This window comes from Pyrus communis, chromosome 15, assembly GCF_041283825.1.
Source record: "Pyrus communis isolate YQ-2024b chromosome 15, ASM4128382v1, whole genome shotgun sequence".
NCBI lineage: Eukaryota > Viridiplantae > Streptophyta > Magnoliopsida > Rosales > Rosaceae > Pyrus > Pyrus communis.
Window position 1 is genome coordinate 8,556,886 of NC_142579.1, and position 7,750 is coordinate 8,564,635.

The 7,750-nt window shown below is 38.6% G+C and overlaps 1 long non-coding RNA gene across 1 annotated transcript; it reads right to left on the reverse strand.

Moving 5' to 3' along the window:
- Positions 1–341: 341 nt before the first annotated feature.
- LOC148690488 (uncharacterized) lies at positions 342–1,879 on the reverse strand. The gene is made up of 3 exons (XR_015957247.1): positions 1,738–1,879; positions 1,571–1,637; positions 342–424 (listed from the first exon to the last, which is right to left on the reverse strand). It is a non-coding gene; the product is annotated as an uncharacterized LOC148690488 (long non-coding RNA).
- Between the last annotated feature and the right edge of the window lie 5,871 nt (positions 1,880–7,750).

Consider the following 7,750-nt stretch of genomic DNA (forward strand, 5'->3'; position numbering starts at 1 on the left):
CGATATTATCTACACTAAGGGAGAGGGGGCTGGACTGATCCTCACAATAGGCTAGCAATAATATGATTCAAATTTGCCTTTGGTGAGAACTGAACCTAAGACCTCTCACTTACAAGTGAAAAGGAATAATCACTAGATAGTAGCACTAAGTGGCTCTTAAAAAATACTTTTAAATGTATTCAAAAATACTTTTGAACTAGTAGTGTAAATTGATTTGTGTCGCTCGCCCCGGGATTTGACACACCCCATCCGGAAGGAGGGCATGTTGGCCGTCACGTGAGAGTGACATAACCATTTACACAGTACGGAAGCTTTAAAGATACAATTTCTAAGATTAAACACCCAAAGGTGAGTCCTAATTTTTGTCCATTCTGTCAGAACACCGTTGGATTCCTCGTAGCCACCAAGCTCTGATATCTTAAACCTGGAGGGGCACAAAACAAAGTTGAGTGGGTCAGCAAAACAAACTTATTCAGAACCTTCTTTTCTCTTTGAATATACTAACCCCTCGCCGTAAAACAAGTATAGTTTCCCAGAAATAAAGTATATACTCATATACGTAATATATCTCAAATTATGCTAGACAATATGAATGTATGTCATGCCAAGTATCATAACAGAATGCTCATCATCTCTATGTGAATATGATGGAATAACATATAATCAATTCAACATTCGGCTATAAACATAGCTCATACTCTTTCATTCTAATCAACTCAGCCCTCGGCTGCATATATAGCTCTTAATCATTTCATCACATCAACAGCATAACATCTGGCAGCCGGAGTCACCTAACGTGACCTGTACGGCTGCATATATAGCTCAAATCACAAACTTAATAACTGAACAACTGAACCTGCCCACGAGTCGGAACCACCTAAAGTGGTCTGTACGACAGGACTGGGTGTAACGTATATATATACGCTCTAGTGCTACGATCACGTGAAGGCTGTGCGAATAATCGCGGGTCACCTACGAGTCGGAACCACCTAATGTGGTCTGTACGACAGGCCTGTGCACCTAGCTTGGATCCAAGCTGAGCATATGGTGCGAGAGGTGAACATCACGTGAAGGACTGTGCCCTGCTCAGGGCGGGAGCACTAACACCGGGGGTGCAGGTTATGAGCTCTCTAAGCATCTCTATCATATCATTCTTCATATCTCAATCATATCTCATGATCGTTATCAGCATAATATCTCAATCGTATCTTAATTATATCTCAATCATATTTCAATCATATCACAATCGTATAATTCATCATATTTCAATCATATCTCAATCATATTCCAATCATATCTCAATCATATTTCATTTGTATTTCCATAGTATTTCAATCGTATTCCAAACATATTTCATACGTATATCAAATGTATATCAAATGTATGTCAAATGTAGCTTACCTGGGCCTCCTCAGCACCATGCAACAGTATGCATAATTATGGTAATGCACATATTAAAATATGATGCATATATGACAGGATATTTAATTCGTATTTCTTTTAAAATACGTTTTCTGGGAAATACGTCAAGCATACGTATATATATACTGAAAAATAACTGCCCACTCACTGATAAGTAGCCGGTTCGTAACCCTCACGCCTAGTTTGGTTACATTCGTCGTTCGTACAAGTTTCACCTATAAAAGAATAATTATAAAATCATCATTTTAACGCACATACACAAACATTCGTCAATAACTTTCTCATACGTTGATCAATTTGGGTGTATGAATATACCACGGTGATCTACACGACGTCACGAACACGTGAAAATTTTTAGAAATCAATTTGGAGCTCTCACGCGCCCTCACGCGCCCTGTATACGCGCTGCCCACGCGCGCGTCTTCTTCCTCGCGTCGCCGGACTGGTTTCGCCGGAGGTGGGTCTTTTGCCGGAATTTCTGGGTAAACTTCAAAGTGTCATAACTTCTTCATTTCTTAACCATTTTCGACGTACTTTATATCAAAATGAAGGTATTGACGAGACGAACACATCCATACCTGCCTCGACCCCTAACTCGCCGTGGATTCGCCGGAAAAGCCTCGAAAGCTCCGGCCAAACTTTGAACCAAGCTATCCCGACGTCCAAATTTGTCCAACGAAGCACTCCGAGGCTCCTTGGGACCTCACTAAGACATCTACAAGCTTCAAAAACCCAAAAACATGCTAGATTAAGTTTGCATGAATAGTACCTAAATCGGACTACCTCGAATCGACATGAAAACGAAGGATTTCTCACCTGAAAATGGTATGGTTGCACTCGTACGAGCTTCACGAGTTCGAAGGTGTCCTTAGTTTCCTCGATCTGGGATGGTTTAAAGGGTTTTGGGTTTGTCCGTACAAGTGTGAAGGAAGAAGAAGAAATGGGAGCTCGGGAGAGAGAGGGAGAGAAGAGACAGAGGGAGAGGGAATCACGGGAGAGATAGAGACAATGTGTGTGAGTGTGTGTGTGGTCCAACACATGCCACACCACACAAAACAACACTAAGCGTAAATGTAACGAACTAGGGGTAAAATGGTCAATTCACACGTACGTTTTTATAATCTCGGGACGGGATGTCACAGGATTTGTAGTGCATCTTAAATGGATGTGACTTCTATGTGGCCTCAATCATTGCTTGACACATGTTAAAGTCTGGTTTGAGATTGCAGTACTTTAAAAAAATATAGTTTATTAAAATATTTGGAACATTAAATGTGTTTGGTTAAACAAAAGAAAAAGTTCTTGTTAAAAAAACTGTTGTTGTCAGTGACACTAGAAAAGAATAAAAAAAAGCAGAAGCAGGATCTATCATGCTTCTAGAATAAGTGTTTTGTTTTCAAAGTATAGTGATCATTGCTCATTCAATGAAATTTTTAAATGGCAAGTATACTCCTGCATATTTTACAAAATTACAATGTTTGCCATTACATTATTAACTTTGGCAATTATAATATCACATTAATAACATATTCTTTTTAGTCATTTAACATAACCATATCAATTTTATATAAAAGTCTACCCAACACTTAGTCACTCTTCTTCTTTTTTTTTTTTTTTTGTTAAAAACAATTAAAAAAAAAAAGTTTACCAAACACTCAACAAAGTTATTTAGTTTATTAAACCTTTATTCTCATAGCAAAGCATAAGCAATTTCTTTTAAAAAGCACAACAATACCAAATTAGCTCTAAGTTTATGACAATAAAATTAAGAAAATTTAAGTTTATAAATACGTGTCCTTCAACAATTGGGGCCATAGAGAAGACACTAATTTTTGGAGCATAAAATTTTATCTATGTCATTTCTACATGCATTCACTGCTATTCTTGTATGCTATAATGTTGAAATTAGCTAGATATGAACCCAAAATCTTGCTTACTTGACCGAGTGAATTGTAATTTTAATGCACTAGTCGCTAGGGGAAAAATACAGAGAAATGCCAAGGAGACTCTCAAATGAGACACCCCACCACTTTATGTTTTTTTTTTTTTTTTTTTTTTTGGTAGAAAGGAAATTTCATTCCAAGGCAAAAGCCACCTCAAACAAACAAAGCCAAGAACACTTGACCAACAAAACACATACAAGCAAGCAGGGAACACAAAAGACGCTACCAAACAAGGCTATCACGTCTTCCCCAACCCACACCAACCCTACCTAAGAAGGAGGACAAGGTAACCCATCTTTATTCAAAATCCTCACCAACGAAGATGGGGGTCTGACAACCTAGGCAAAATCGCTCATCTCTGCTCCACGAAATCTAGCGACATAGTTCGCCGCTTCATTCCCTGCCATTGGCATCCAGGACCACACACAGTTGAGAAAACGACACCACTGCCGAATACAACTTAAAATAGGGTATATCTTCCAACTGCAATTTTCAGCACCACCATTTAAATAATAAATTAATTGCTCGCAATCAGATTCCACCATAATTTGTGAAAAGTTGCTTTGTTGAGCCAAAAGACGCCTTTCTAGAACCACCAGAGCCTCAGCAACTTCTGGACAAGAGGCATGCACATCATTTCTTCGAATCATCAAACATTTTTTCCTCGAGTCTCTCACGACGACGCCCACAAAACTTTTTGAATCCTCATGTTTCCAACTCACATCAACATTAATTTTTACCATTTGGGAGGGAGTGGAGACCAAGTATAGTCCTACTAAACAATAGGCATTGCATCTCGCTGGATAATGTTCCTTTCTCTCGCCTTCATGAACATAGTATAAGCACATTGAATAACCTGTACAGTTTGCATAGTAGAAGGAGGGTTGACGTTAAAAATAGACTTACATTGAGTTTTCCATATCTGCCAGCACGTGAAGGCCAACAAAGTCTGAATTCTCGCCCTCTCCGCTTTCTCCCCAAAATTCTCCTTGAACAATTTAAAGAGCCAATCATCAAAATTAGTAATAGAACTCTTATCAACTTTATCAGGGGACCACCAAACCATACTAGATTAACCCAGGGACAAAAAAAACAAAAGATGTTCAACAGACTCCTTGCACTCATTGCAAATCAAACAGAAGGGAGACGTGGCACACCTTCGTTTGAAAAGGTTTAGCTAAGTAGCAATAGCACCTTTGATTCCTTTCCATAAGAAGTTTCGAATTTTTGGAGGGACCTCCAACCTCCAAATCCCATGCCACACCGCCTGATCAGTATTCCTTGAAGAGGAAGGTTGTGAATTCCGTCTTCTATCATTATTGTTTCGAAGCCATCTATAACCCGATTTAATAGAGTAAGTCCCCTTCATATCCGTAGGCCATATCAACCTATCCTCCCTCCTAGAATCACCCACCTGGATATTAGAAACTGCCTTACAATCCTCTTCAAAGATCAAATTGTGAATTAACTCCAAATCCCAACTACCATCCGTCGGGTGAATAACAGAAGTAACGTGCATTTCTCTGTCCACATCTACTTCATTAAGAATGTTTGGCCAACCACAGTCAATACTTGGAACCCATTTATCTGAAGGAAAATTTGTGAAAAACAAGTTCATTTGAGCAACATCAACAGCATGCAATTAACAATTAAAAGGCGGAATCATGTTTATATGCACTCAAAAACAAAACTTAACCCATGAACTTCAAAGCCTAGTAGATAGGTGAACCAAGACTCAACTCAAAACAAAGTGAGTTGAGAAATCAATACCTTTGTAGATTCCTCTTTGCATAAGCAAAGGCTAATCACCCAAAGAGAGGGCCTTCATTCCTTGCATCTTAGATCCATGGATTTGGATGGATGAAAAGGTTTCTCCAAGTTCCCAAAATTGAAAACCTCTAAGTCTCCACACCAAGGCATATTGTAGAAGAAATGAGTGACCTTGGAGGAGTTTGATTGCTAGATGATCCCTCCAACGTGGCTGAAATTTTAGAGAGAAAGGAGAGCTTGTGTTCTCATCCTTTCCCCAAAAAACAACCCTTAATGAATTTTGGCTATAAAGTCATACTTATTCCTTAATTCATTTGAGTGGCAAACTTGTAAATAAGTCCAAAACCACTCCTTCTTTAACATGGGATTTATTGGGCTATTTGGGCCTTTGTGAATCATTATTCATTAAGTTGTCACACAACTTAAGTCAATGGACTTGACGTTCGAAGCACATTGGGCCTTAAAGTCCAAAACTATCCCGAGGTCTTTTAACGAACTTATTCGTTTGATTAATAATCATATTAATTAATCCTTGCCATAAATAATTAAACCATTTAATTATTCTTACTCATCTCCGTTGAATCTTCAATCTCTACCTTACACGGTGTACGATCCATTAGGTTCCTTTTAGCGAGGCAGTGGGCGATTCAAACTCTTTCAAATCGATTGTGAATTGAAACTTACTTTCAATTCTCCCGTTAGTGATAATACACTTTTAGGGCTTCCACAAACCATGGTTGACGCCTAGCAGCATGTCATGGTTACCCAAGCTAATCAGAAGAGGTGGAGAACCTATTCAGTTTTAGGATTACAAATGCAATACGGTCTTTCTCTAATACAATACTCTTGACCACATTGTTTAGTTTGATAGTTTATTCATGTCTACTATCCAATGTGAGTCTTGTGCTTATATGATTACCTTGAATGTGATTTGGAACACATTCCTAAATCTCATTCATACTTTGGCCAAAGATTCTTAATCATATCATAGAGTATTCTCCCTCAAACAGTTTGAAGGTTAGAGATCCCTTGTTGCGCATTCACTTGCCTCCATGGCTAAGTGGCTTAACCCCAACGATGCCGTGGACACCCTCCTGATGGAGTGACTTTGACATAATCAAAGATTAAGGACCTAACCACAAGACAACTGTGATGCCTCAGGTCAAAAGACTAATTTGCATTATCCCAACCATGAGTTCTCATGTGACATGAATATGAGAACTCTTCGTTGATCGTGTTCAGTGAACTCATTCTCTATTGAGCACCTACGTACTTGTCTTGATGTCACACACACCAATGACTTGAGACTAGTCACTCTCCCTGAGAGAAGACATAGCACGTACTGATCTTAACGGACTGTCAATGCCCAATTGACAATCCTATGATCAGGAACATTTAGGATGTGTCAACGAAAGAATGGTCTCATGAATCTAACTTCTTTAGATCGCATTCTTCCAATCACATATTCCTTGGACTTATCGTTTAAGCATATAACATTTATATGAGACGGCTCAAACAATAATCTTTGCCCTTAATATTAAACTAGATTAGTTTAACATGTGAAATGTCCATAAAGTATCATCATATGATTGATTTTAGGGCACATTTCCAACATTATCAACCCAAAATTTAATTTGATTACCACTCATAACTTGTCATTACATACCCTTTAGCAACAACTCCCTTCCTTCAAGAAAAATGGACCAAATCCATGAAGCCCGCCCACCTTTCTTGGCTTCCAAAAACAAAACATGAGGGAAGTATGGCTCCTTTAAGACCTGGGCCCACAAAGAATTTGGATCATGAATTAATCTCCAACATTGCTTGGCAAGAAGAGTAACATTAAACTCTTTCAAGTTCCTGAAACCCATTCCCCTTTCACATTTTGAGTACCCCATATCTTCCCAACTAACCCAGTGAATTCTTCTCTCGTTTTCTCTTTGCCCTCACCAAAATCTTGCAAGTGCAGCATCAATCTCATTACATAAGGTATCCGAGAATTTAAATATATTCATTGGGTACGCGGGCATTTCCTGAGCAACAGCCTTAATCAATACCTCCCGCCCAGCTTAAGAAATGAACTGTTGTTTCCACCCTTTTTATCTTCCTAAGAACACGATCCTTAACATAGGCCAATGCGGGAAGGAGATTTAAGCCGACAAATGGTTTGAGGTAGGGTGACCCACTTTCACCTTATTTATTCCTTCTTGTTAGTGAGGTGTTATCTCTTCTGATCAGATATGCTACTGATATGGGATTTTTAGAAGGAATTCGGATAAGTGCTAACGGACCATGCCTCTCTCATTTTCTATTCGCAGATGACACTCTGATTTTTCTAAAAACCACAAGAAACAACTGTTAGAATATTGTGAATCTTCTCAATGCCTATTGTCATGCGTCCGATCAAGATAACTAGTTTGCAAAAGTCTATGGTTTATTTTAGTGTTAATACACCAGTTGAGGTGTGTCAGAATCTTTGTAGCATTTTGAATATGCCACAAGTAGATGACCCAGGGAAGTATTTGGGAATTCTGACAAATTGGGGAAGTTCACCATTTTATGTTTTAAGCACAATGTTTTATAATATTGACACGAGAATCGTGTCAAAAACATGA